At 35.1% G+C, this 13554-nt stretch overlaps 1 protein-coding gene across 2 annotated transcripts in view; it reads left to right on the top strand.

Annotated features, from left to right (window-relative positions):
* The first annotated feature begins 757 nt into the window (after positions 1-757).
* LOC124364280 (ubiquitin-conjugating enzyme E2Q-like protein 1) overlaps positions 758-13554 on the top strand; it is a 65434-nt gene continuing 52637 nt past the window's right edge. The window contains exon 1 of one of the 2 annotated variants that reach the window (XM_046819627.1): positions 758-844. The gene's annotated coding sequence lies outside the window, so the exon portion shown is untranslated. The remainder of the gene's footprint in view (positions 845-13554) is intronic. The other variant, XM_046819628.1, reaches the window with a different exon arrangement.

Raw genomic sequence — 13554 nt, 5'->3', positions numbered from 1 at the left:
AAGTTATTATAGAAGTAAGTAATTTCCATTTAAATGCAAGGAAAGCAATTTCCTCTCATATTGACCTTTGCAATTACTATTTAAAGAGCCTTAGGGGAGTAACTTTACTAAGCTATCCGTATATCTAAAAAAATCCTTGTTCCACACAAGGTTAAATTTATAAGATAAATAGGTTTATAAGGTTAATTTATTTATAAGGTCGTTTTGCATTTTTGCTGTAGGTAGAACAAAAACTTAACAAAAAGAGAAATCTCAAACTGGAGATTTTGCTACCAAACATTTTGTTTATAATTAGGTATTCTGCTTTTGAATAGTTTTTTATTTAATTATTTCAAACCCTTAAATTTGTGCATTAACTTATACACCGGATAGCTAATAGAAATGTTAGTTATTTTATTTTTATTTATATTAATTCTTAGACAAGTTTTGTTTACTTTGTCAAGATATTTATACTAAGCGATTGAAAGTAGTTTATAAATAGCGATAGTTAGTTTACAAACTAAGTTCAAGTCTTCGTTTCAAGAGACGGGTCCACTAGTTTTACACTGATTTATAAAAAATGAGGTAAGATTATTAAAAAAAGACATGCATAAGTAAACTGACTAACTTTTTGTTTGTATTTATTCACATTAAAAAAACTACATTTTACGGCAAAGTAGGTGACAGTTCTTTGTTGACGGTAAATGCATTTTGCAGAAGGGAAATTTAAGTTTGACAGAGAGGGAAATGCGGCTGTGTGGCCAGCCTGATTTGTACTCCGCCACCAATCCCACTTTATCCCACCGCAGTGGCCTAGGTTGTGACGCCGTGTGAGGTCGTAGGTTGCCGTTGGGTTTTGAACTTGGTAAGTTAACAACTTTTATTATTCCCATGCCTGAAACTTACCTTGCAATAATTATTTTGTGTTACTAAACTGCTTGTTTCACTATTTTATAGATATTAAATAAATCTGTCTATATTCAGGTTGTGTTGCCACGCTTTAACACTCTTCAGGTGTGTTGACCAACAAAGGGAAAGCACGGATTTGTGTTACAAATATTTACGCTGTTTACTTATTTAACGTTGTAAACTACCATTACTATCGTTAATGTGTCAACTGTGGAGACAGCTGTATTGAAAATTATATATCGTAGTAATGAATAAATAAATGTGTTATTGTAATTTATTTAAACACAAACAAATATTTAAGAAGCGACTTAATAAGCGCGTTCCAATAAATAAAATACAATCAATACTAAATACATTACAATTCTAATACAATTATCGTTTTTCTCAGAAAGAGCGTGAATTTGTCTGTAGCCACAGACAGCCGTTCAGACCATCTGTTAGAGAATCTCGTAAAATCGATTCACGCTATAAGTTTTGATTTGTGTACCTTAATATTTGAATACAGTTGTTATATTTTCTAAACAACAACGTACGGTTCCCTGTATTTTGGTCACGGGCGGATTAAAAGGGGTGCTAGGGGGTGCGTCACACTCATCATTTTGCAAAATAAATAATTTATATTTAAGCTTAAAAACTGTTACTTTATGTTTGTTGCTGATTTGTAATAAAATAATTTTCTTCTATGACTACATGGATCCCCATGTCGCAGAGCTAAATTTCAAACTGTACATTCAATTTAAGTTTATTTTTCACCATTTAATGATTTCTTTCTACTTTTAACCTTAACCAGCTTCCAATTCAGCGAAAAGCTCATTCTCGTATAGGAATAAAGTTGACTCAGTATCTTTTAGTAATATTTCTTGAACTTAAGATACAAAATAGTTAAAAAAATATTTTAAATAGCAAATTAACGGTAAAGTTTTTGATTGCCTTTTAAAATTGTATTTGAATTAACCTACTTCACTTTTACTGTTTATTACTTAGTTTCGAATAAAATTATGATTAATTTCAAACTATTACAGTTAAAAATTACATTTCTCATGGTGTTATTAATAAATTGTGATTAGTCTGTACAAAAATAATTGCTACTTAAAAAAGTGACATTTTTGTATAAATACCAGATATACTCCCCCTCCATCTACTTTATTTGTGTCTCCAAACTTATGCCTTTTGTCCACCCATGTTTTGTGTCTGTATTTAAATTAATTAACTGGCATCTCTCCCACAATAAACTCATCTATGTATTATATGTTTTTATCAGTAGTGTATAGTCTATAGACAATTATTTTGAGGGGGGGGGAGCTGACACACTGGATGGTTTAAGAAGTACAAAATACCTTCCAAAAGTTGGGGCCAGAAGGTCTCGAGACCCCTCTAATACGCTAGTGTTTCTTATGGAATCGTTTAATAGGGCAGACAACAATACATCCTCGTACCAGTTACGTGGAAAAATAATGAGTGATTAAAAAGTTATCTAAAAATTATGTTGTAAAATATGTCATCGGATGCTAAAAACGTTCTGGGTGCTAAGAAACGGGGTCAGATTCCGTTATATGCCCCCAACGCTTAAACTTTTTTCAATGAACTTAGAACGTTATAAAACGATGTAGTTGATTAACAGAGCTAACATTCTATCAATCAACAAGCATTTCCAGGTACTGCGATCGGTATTGTTGTCGCTGTTATCTTATGAGATATTTCTCGATAATCCCGATTACGGCAGGCCGCGCGGCATCACATGATTATTTAAGTTCTTTGCACGGTACATAATTGCCTTTCCTTTACAATTCAATTTATATTTCTGATCAGCCCCTCTAAAATTTGATATTTTACTGATAGGTACTATCTCGAGGGATGTTTTTCTTTCGTTGACATCAGCGCGGGCTTCGGCAGCACCTTTGGCTTCGGCCGGAGACACTCGCATTTTGGGTGGCGGAGTGTGATCAAGAATAAAAACAAGTTTTGTGTGTTTTTTTTCTATAAAGAGTTTAGTTTTTGTTTGGTAATGTTTGTGTTTGTTGAATTTTTGTGTTTGGAGAAATGTAGGGGTGTGGTCGATATAACACGTAAGTATACCCTTTTTCTTAGCTAGTAACCAGTTGTAATTCATTATAATCATCCGTAAATGAAAAATTAGCGTTGGGGGCATAATGTTAGTTCTGTTACTCAACTACTACATCGTTTTATAACGTTCTAAGTTCATTGAAAAAAGTTCAAGCGTTGGGGGCATATAACGGAATCTGACCAGAAACGGTGATTAAAAACACGTTACACGATAGTAATAAGCATTCTGTATTGAGTGAACTCTGGTTTGAGTTCATCAGACTATAAATCATAAAGGATTTACTAAGTTTAAAATTAAAAATATAACAAAGTAAAGACTGTCCAATTCAATTTCGAACGCCTAAGGCGTTAAAGACTCAAAGACTCGCTTAAAACGCTTCTTGGTGTGTCAGGCAGTTTTTAATGCAGGTGAGGTTTTGGCTTTCAACTGGGAGGCCGCCCAATTAGAAGACTGGCCCCGCTGTTCGAAGTGGGTTGCATTAGCGATGAATGAAAGAGGCGTGATTGTTAAGATTGTTTGTATGAATGTGTATTGTAGTATGAATGACAGAAATTTTAGCATATCCTTACTAATTGACGTTTGTCATACAATGTAATTATTGTTTCAGCAATAAAACAAATATGATTTGAAAGAATATAAAAGATAATACAGAGTAGTAATGGTTATTAATTTGAAATATAGCTGCCTCAAGAATTATGATTATCTATATTATTTATCAACCCACGTTAAGACACCACGGTATTGTTTATAAACTTTCTTTAATCATCATCTTAGCGATACACTACATGCAGATGTGAGTTGAATACCAAGTGCACGATTCCATAAGGTCATTACGGAATCCCCTAGATTTGTTAAATAACGGGTAACAGAAGTAACAGGGAATAGTGCACATGAATAAAAACAGTTCCAACAAGTATGTCTGTAAATTAGAACCCGCCCTTACATTTAACGTATTATTTACATTATTAGGCCTAATATGAATGCTACGAACTGAAATATAAGTATAATTATATTTATATATATATCATTAAATTGAATAAAAACAGAAATATTTTATCGCGTTCTAGTTTAATATTATTTAACAATAGAAATCTCCCCTCTCTCTCTGTTTTACCAACCTCTCATTGGCTTGTGACATCCGATCAGAAAAACTCGAAATAATCTGGGCTGAGGGTAAGAATGTAGCCAGAAAAAGATTTGAGTGGGAGGGGGGGGGTCCAGACAACTGATATTTTTCCGTAGTGGACCATTTATGCCTCATTTTGTTCCTTAAAAAGTTCTTGACCCATTTCTTTGTTGAGAACGACCTTTAAGCAGTACATGTCAGTAATACTGAATTATTTAAATAATATTAATCGCTTACTAAAAAAGTAATTCAAAAATCCGGGGGGGGGGGGTCCGGACCCATTGGACCCCCTCGCTGGCTACGTCTACGTCCTTGGCTGAGAGTAAAGCCCAATCATCAAACTTTTAATTGGGCGTATAAGAGTCAGTTACACAGTTATCAGTCGCCGACTGAGGTTCAGTGACACAAGCCCATCCTTAAGCAAAATAAGTCTAATTGCAGAGCTACACGGTATTCAACTCCCGCGATCAATGGAGAGATCGTAATATCGTCACCGTAATGCCGGATGTCATCGATGAACATTAAACCACTATAAAAATATAGATCCCAACTAGGAACCTTGGGGTACTCCTGAATATGATGCCGGACGTCTTTGATAAAGTGTAAACAACTAGAAAAATATACATCCCAACTAGAAGCCTTGGGGTACTTTAAAATATTCTGTATCACAATTTGTTGTTCTATGTGTGTGTACATGCATACTGATATGCATACATATTAATACACATGAATGTGTAATATTTTACATTGTCAATTCCACCGCCAGGGTTAAGTATTAGCTTTGACCTATACGAAAGAAATTTCAACTTAACATTCCTTGAAGGTGTCAGAAGCAAGAGAAGCGCTCATTCCATCTATTCCATAGCCATAGTACGATTTCATAATTTATTTTTTATGTTTTAGTAGCAAACATTGACGGTGTTTACTCTTTACATTTAAATGCACTTTCCATTAGTTCTATTCCTTGATGTGGCAATGATATGCATCCAGGTTTTTATTTATGTAAAATACAATTACATTATGTGTAACAACATAATGAATCATATTAACAATCTTTGTATCCATTTTGATCAATTTTTACTTTGTAAAGCAAATTTAAATTTATTACGCAACTGAACTGTGTTTTATTAAATTCGTGATAAGTAAAAAACAAAAGAATACATTTTAATCGCCGACAAAGCCCAAAAGGCAGTCCATATTTAATAAACATTACAGTAAAACATATTAAAAACTTTTTATCCATTTTGATTAATTTTTACCATGTGAAGCGAGTTTAACTTTTTTATGTGACTAAACTGTGTTTTATTAAATTCGTGATAAGTTGAAAACGACGAAGAAAAACGCTGGGGATAAACAAAGCCCAAATGGCAGTCCATATTTAATACTGTTAAAACTGTAATTGTAAAGAACATTTTGAATGAATCACTTCCGTTATTGAATTTAATAAACCCAACTTTAGCAAATAAACACCTCAGAGAACGTTGCGTGACGGGGCCGGAAGTCTTTCAGTTCACTTCACACTTCGTTACTTCTCGGAACTTTCAATTGAATTTCAACTCTTTTTCAACTCAGTAGAACTTTGCACAGTGCTGTTCCTCAGTGAGCCCATCTTTCCAGTCGTTCATCTTCGTTACAGTGCCTTCGTCGAGTAAACTCGTTTATCAAGCGGCGAGAGTTGTCGGCAACTCGAAGGAGATGTATTACTCTCTGTACTGTAGTTTGTATTGGCTTGTACAGAATAAACCGGAAGAAGATTTCAGTTAACTCATCAACACTGAGTTAAGATCGGGATAACCATGTCCGCGCTTGACTGAACGGAAAATAAAACTAAATTATTAAGATTGATTTTTAATTAAGGTAATCAAATGCAATACAATAAATATATTTGCGTTCGCTTTGGCTATGCCAGTTGCTATCTCCCATCTGTTAACTTTCAAATAATAGTACTTTAGTAATAACACTTTAAATACGGTACGTATAAGAAGATGTCTCTTTTCACCAGGCGAAGTTACATCTAAGGAGCCCTCTCTGACTCTTAAATATTTGATAGTTATTAAAAGATAAACAACAGTAACTGAAATACGTAGTAGCATTAAATACCTATTAATACAAATTTCAAAATGCAAATGGAGCATTCTAAGTTACACCATACAGTTACAGTAGTCAATTTCATTAACAACCTTGCATATTTTTTAGGCAATAAATAATTATGATGCTCTTGGTATTTTTGTTATCGAAGCAAAACGTCTGATTCTGTTGATAACAACATTCTTGGAACCTGATAGATATGGAGTTTGAGGCCATGGTGTTCAATTTATAAATCGTATCAGTCTGAAAGGAATCAAATTGTCTGAATCCACAATGGTCTTCCATAACCTTCTATCTTCGTATGGAACTACCACTTGTGGCGTTCCCCAAGGATCGATTCTTGGTCCAATACTATTCCCTGGTATGTGAATAACAGAGCTACATGTTACAAAGTTTGCCGATGATTGTTCTTTTATTGTGTCTAATAAATTTTAAAAATTGACTACTGCATATATTTCAAACTTTTACTGCATCTACTGCAAAATCTACTGCATCCAGCTATTGTACACTCTGAACGAAGTTAAATATCAGCAAAACTAAGATTGTTCATACGAGTCTTCCGTCTCATTTTCAGGGTCAACAGATCGGAACACGAAGATGCCAAACAAGAAACTTCAGAGTCTGCACGTCGATAATAGGCTCCAATGGAGCGGTCCCGTAGAACATATATGGGAAAGACTTCGAACCATAGGATTTGTACTAAACTATCTCGCCAAGGTCTGTAGTAATGAGGTTCTGCGTATATTGTACTTTCCACATTTAGAACGATATCAAGGTATGGGACAATATTCTGGGGCCCAACTTGCGTGGTCTTTTAATAAAAACTGTATTTCAGAATTATTAAAGAGCCGAGAAGGTTTCAGTTCTGCAAGTCTGCTGGGATAAGAGTTACGTGTTTTTGATAAATAATAGATTTCACTTGATATATTGGTTTTGGATCATTGCAATATACGCAAGACGTTAAGTTAAGTAAAATACAAGTGAAAAAATATTATAATAACATTAGATTAATGTTCCCTACTACCCTGTGTCTAGTTATGTTTTTCTTTGATGTGCATTTTTTTCTAATCGAACGCAACAACTCTTGAAATTTAAAAATAGCGTGACTTACAAGGTAATTATGTATCAAACACGTTTTTAGTTACACTTTTTGTTTTAAGGTTTGTAAAACATTCTTCAGAATACTGTGCATTTAACTTACATCATAACACTACATTATACCTGAACGCAGCAGCTTAATATGGAAGAGCCAGTTTTCTCACCTCACTATCTAAGGCGTCAGACTTTTGTTTGAATTAGAAATAGCGCAGGTTCGTATTCTGTTTGAGTCCTTAGCACTTTTGCGCTGTTACTATCGACTTTGTAAGTTCTGTGTTCACTCTGCTTCTTACTCTGTTTGATAAGATCCTCGTACATGCCACTAGGACGGGCAGAGTAAGTCTAAAATAGGAGGAAATAAATAAATAAAAGGCTTGGGGAAACAGTAAAAAATGCTTGCACTAATGTTCTGGCGCCGCAGAGCTGTCGGATCATCAGTTCAAGATTACCCTTGGCCATCTTTACGTCATTATCATTTGGCTGTTAGTACCATTACTGATTGTCCCCAAACTTGGCTACGCTCTGAAACATACAAACGACTCGACGTAAAACACTACACACAGGTTCGTGTCTGTGACAAGCCATATCTTGTTACAGCGTCCTCAGTGTAGAACGCACTGTGTGTCATAGTCCTGCTGCATCGGATAAAGCACATTCCACAGTGTGACGAGACGGCGGACGCTGCGGGAGCCAGTTTCATCACCACAGGCCACACGCGACCGAGATGTCCGCGGGAGAAACTTAGATCATCCTGCCACGCCGTCGCCATTTATACATTCCCCGGCCTGATATATCGACTAGTTCTCTGGTATATTCGCACAACTTTTAACGTGTATCTAGCCTCCTCTGTCCCAAGGCCACAGTGCAAGAACAATTTCTCCCTGAGGTATATTTTTGTGAACAGACCCTCCTGCCAGACCAAAGTCACCGACACGGTTTGTATTAATTAATTACGATTTCCTGTCAATAATTCCTCGTAGATTAAAATAGCGTAGTTAGAAACACAATAATCGCAACCCGCAATTTATAAATTTCTCTCAAAAGCAGCGCGTTGAAAATGGTCATTTTTGTTGGAAGACGGTAAAATAATGAGACATCCTACATCATTGTTGTGAACACGAGTTTCTTATCTCATTCGACACGAGTATTGTAGGCGATTGGGTGGTACAACAAGCATGAGTTTTATATTCGACGTTGCAAACACGAGTATCATAGCCGATCTGATGGTAAAACATGAGTTTTATAGTCTATTCGACGTTGCAATCAAGAGTATCATAGTCGATCTGACAGTAAAGCATGAGTTTATAGTCTATTCGACGTTGCAAGTACGAGTATCATAGCCGATTTTATAGTAAAGCATGAGTTTTACAGTCTTATTCGACGTTGCAATCACGAGTATCATAGCCGATTTTATAGTTCAAGCGTGTATTTTATAGTCTATTCGACGTTGCAAACAAGAGTATCATAGCCGATTTGATGTTTAAGCATGAGTTTTATAGTCTATTCGTCGTTGCAATCACGAGTATTATAGTCGATATGATAGTAAAGCGTGAGTTTATAGTCTATTCGACGTTGCAAGCACGAGTATCATAGTCGATCTGACAGTAAAGCATGAGTTTATGGTCTATTCGACGTTGCAAGCACGAGTATCGTAGGTTATTTGATGGTACAAGCGTGAGTTTTATAGCCTATTCTGTTGTAAACACCTTATCTTCGTACCTGCGCGAGGCGCTTACGGCGTGAGATTGAGTACGGAAGAAAATGTCTGTGGTTGGATTGATCGTTAGTACTTGTGACCAAGGACCAACGTCACCCCTACTTGGTTTTCTACAAATCCACTAAAAGTATTATAAATCGGTCTGTTTTTAGCGGTGGCTTCGCTCTAGCGTCTAATTTGTATTCATTGTCGTCACAAATTTAAAAGCGGCTTCCTCTAGAACATCTTAAACTCGACATAGTGAGGGTAGAGTACTCGTCACAGTTCATCGTTTTAATTGGCTGAAGGTGTTTCACTCCTAACATCAAAGTAAGGAGTATAAATAAAATAATACCATACTATTGATCGTTATTTCATCTTTAACATTTTCCATTTTTAATTTTGAAATTCATGTGATAGCAAGGACGTAGCCATCGAGGGGGTCCAAGGGGTCCGGACTTCCCAAATTTTCAATTTTTTTCAATTACTTTTTTAGTAAACGATTTAAATAATTCAGTATTACAGACATGTAGTGCTGAAAGATTGTTGCCAACAAAGAAACTGGCCAAGAATTTTTTAAGGAACGAAATTGGGCCTTATTCTCTGTTCACTACGGGAAAATATCACTTGTCTGAACCCCCCAAAATGTTTTCCTAGTTTCGTTTTATGCGATAGTTGCGGAAACTAGGGCCTCGATTTTTCAGTGAGCTAGCGAGGGTTTGTGCTACGGTGATCAACTTTTATAACCGATCTATAATATCCATTTTTCTACTTTATATTTTTATTCTTCACTCTATGGTATCCTCACACTAAAACGGTTCGTTATTTTTTAAAGAAAGCTCCAACCCAAAAGAACCCTTTCAGACAAAAAAGTTGCAAAACTTGTGGATCGACCCCGGTGAAAATGTGGGGAGAGCTTACTCTCGCTTTATGTGTTTTTATTGATCATCAAAATCTGTTATCTTTATTTCTTGGTTTCTTAGTTCTCTTAAAAATACTATACAGCTTAAACATGTTCTAGAAATACTAAACGATTCGAACTTCTGCAAAATGTATGTATCTCGCTGGTTAAAAGAAAAATCTCAGGGATGTAAAAATCCATTGGATTCTGTTAACGTGGATCAACCTTGACAGTGCAATCCACTGCAAGAAACTGGATTGATGGTGATCGTGCGACACGCAAAGGACTAACCAGTGACAATTTACTGTCGTTGTCACAGGTAATTTAGAAGGTGATAGTTCCTTCTCCATTGTTAGCCGCGACATCAGACATATTTCACATCTGATATTGGTAAACTATTAAATTGTGTACTGAAGGTCTGTAAAAAATTAAAAACTTTAAATTGTTTTACTTAATAATTGTATTGTAACAGTATCAGGTTTTATATTTTATTTTTGGCTTACTAATACACAAGGTAAAAGGCAAAATATCAATATTATAAATAGAATATATACATTTAAACAACAAATTGATTTTAAGAGAACATAAAATAAGACTGGTTACTACAAAAATTGACCTGTGGTAATAATTTTAGTTTCTTGATAACATATATGACGTTCCCATAATCTGTTTATTTTCCAGATTCAATAGCTAAGACATTTTCTTTGCTTAATATATTTTACTGGATGGATCAAATTGAGTTTTAACTAGCTCTAGCTAGTCATTAATACTGCTTTTTTACTATATACTGTTTTTTATTATACGTAATACGGTACCATACACTCTTAGAATAGGTGATATTCCCAAAACGGGATCCTCTTTTGAATAGTAGGGATTTATTCAACGGGGAGTGTGTTGGAGTTCTGATGTCGAAGAGCGAATAGTTTCTATTAGCAACAGCGAGATAACTGAATGTCTACATAGTCTGGGGTTACACAGGATCCTGTATTGGTTTTATTCATTTTTAGGTTAGGTGAGTGAACTCTCTACATAGTATGCACTCAGCCACCATTCCCTCCAGATCCATTATTGGTTTTATTCATTTTCAGGTTATGTTGACGCACTCTCTACATAATCTGGCCGCCATCCTCTCCGGATCCATTATTGGTTTTATTCATTTTTAGGTTATGTTGACGCACTCGTTATATAGACTAAGAGTTACTTAGCCACCATGCTCTCCGGATCCATTATGGGTTATTCATTTTTAGGTTATGTTGACGCACTCGTTATATAGACTAAGAGTTACTTAGCCACCATGCTCTCCGGATCCAATAGTGGTTTGAGTCATTTTTAGGTTATGTTGACAAAATCTCATATATATAACTGATTTTGTATCATATAGGCTATGATAGCTAGACCTACGCGGTATCAAACATGATATGACTCTTCAAGATTAATTTCCTTGTAGTAGTATACAACAGTAATGAATGACAGTAAAGTCCAGCTGTGTGCCACTTATCAGTTTACAAACGACGTATCAACACTGATGAACTTAGCAGTGGCACTATTCTAGACACGTTTCCAGACACGTGTTTCGTTGTAGTAAGGAAAACGAGCTACTCATTAAGACGAGACACATCTCGCCCGGAATGGTGAAATGTTTTATATATACCTATCCATATGTATGTATCGCGCCCACGTGCTTGTGTGGAAATGCATTTAAAAAAGTCCAAGAGATTTTTTCATGTTGGAAATAAACTTTTGTAAATGAACTCTACCATTATCATACTATAACATTGGGGGGGGGGGGGTGCTGCTGCGAAAATTCCGCACAGTCACTTTCCGCGCAGAAAGTATGTACCCCCGATTTTCATACTACTGTTTTTCTCGTTTAATGTCACGTTAGTTTTTAACGAGTGTTCCCGAAAGGGTGTCACAAACTTCTAAGGGATTTAGTACTCATAATTTTAAATAAAAAATTCAAATAAACGTAGGTCGAGAAATGTCTTGTTTAATCGCTAGCCGACATTTTGTGTTTTTTTCAAACAATTATTATCTCTTAAACTAGTCAAGTTAAACAAACCAAATTATCACTTATGTTTTAATAAATAAGAGAAAAAAATTAAAAATAATAATTGTGTTATTTTCTTCAATATTAACAAAATAGAATCAGTTGAAAGTTTTTAAAGTGAAATGACAAAAAAAACGAGTAATATATGTAAGTATTGTTCGAAGTGTGAATTACTGTCACCAACAGAAGTTTCTGACACCCTTTTGTGAACACCGTGTACAAGGTTAAACATATTTTTTGAAGTGTTAATAGTTTATATCGCAGTTGGAATGTAAGAAGGTACAGAATTTTTACTTGTTTTTACCGATTTACAGATTTTCATTCCTTTAAATCGTGCCTTCAGATTGCATTCCAATTTCAATACTAGTAGAAGGATAGACTATTCCGTAGTTTTCAAATTTCAAAGTTAAACTTTGCAAGGAAAGATGTTGACGAAGCCTATATTTTCTGATTATACTATTCTTGTTATTGTGATGTCGTAAAATCCATTTCTCGGCATCGCTGTAATCGTTGGTAGTTAAAGTTACATAACAACGTTGTATAAGCATTAATGAATCCAACGGTTGTAAAGTGGTTTATATTTGTACTGGTCTTATGAAATGATGCAGCCGCTGGTCAGAGCTGGGGAGTAAACAGTGTGTGGCCTGTCGGGTTGTCCATACATGTCCCACAAACTCCAGGGTACATACTTTCTGCACCGACAGTAATGCAATTTCCCATAGAACAGAATGTTGGTATTTGTAATTATATCCTAAACTAGCAGTTACCCACGGCTTCGCACGCAATTTCGTAGATTTTGCACCTGTATAAGCACTTCTGGTTCCAGTGAAATATATTTCCAACGCTTATGTTGAGTTTGCCTTGTTGCCACGATCAAGTACATGTCAAAAAGTGAAATTTATGAAAATGTTAATTTCCTCCTGTCTTAGTATTTTTTTCTATATTTGATTTTGCCTTGTTTCCTGGTAAAAATACATTTCTCAGAAGGCTACTTCTGTTAAACGACAATTAAGATTCTTTTTATAGTATTCTTTCAATTTATTGTAAAAGTTAAATAGTAGCTCTGTCTATTACATATAATACTTAATATTTGATCAAATTTACAGTTAAAAGTATATTTTACTATTCATTTTAATTTTTTCATTTCGATATTATCTTACTCTAGTCGTAAAAGCGGTTGCAGAAAAGGTTAAGATAAGACGTGTTGCTTCTATCAAGCTTACTGTATGCTTTTACACAACAAGTCGAAAATAATGGTTTAATTAATCAAACATGTGCTGCTATGAAACGATGTTTAGACATAACAGTTTATTATATTTGATAGGCTCTTTCAATTAATATTTCAAAACTTTAGAGACCAAGATAGGATTTTCGGTACTTTAAAGACCAGTGGGGCGTAGCCCGGAGGGATTTTTGAACTAAGAGTAGGTAAAAAATTTCAGTACAATTGGTTGAATAGTTTACTTATGAAGGCAAAACAAACAAACAAAGGCACTTTCGCATTTATAATATTACTAGCAGTTGCCCGCGGCTTCTCACGCAATTTCGTAGATTTTGCACCTGTATGAGCACTTCTGGTTCGAGTAAAATGTACTTCTGACGTCAATGATGAGTTTAGCTTCTTGCCACGATGAAGAAAATA

Source organism: Homalodisca vitripennis, chromosome 6, assembly GCF_021130785.1.
Source record: "Homalodisca vitripennis isolate AUS2020 chromosome 6, UT_GWSS_2.1, whole genome shotgun sequence".
Taxonomy (NCBI): Eukaryota; Metazoa; Arthropoda; class Insecta; order Hemiptera; family Cicadellidae; genus Homalodisca; species Homalodisca vitripennis.
The sequence above is the reverse complement of the archived record's forward strand: the minus strand, read 5'-3'. Positions and strand labels throughout refer to the sequence as shown.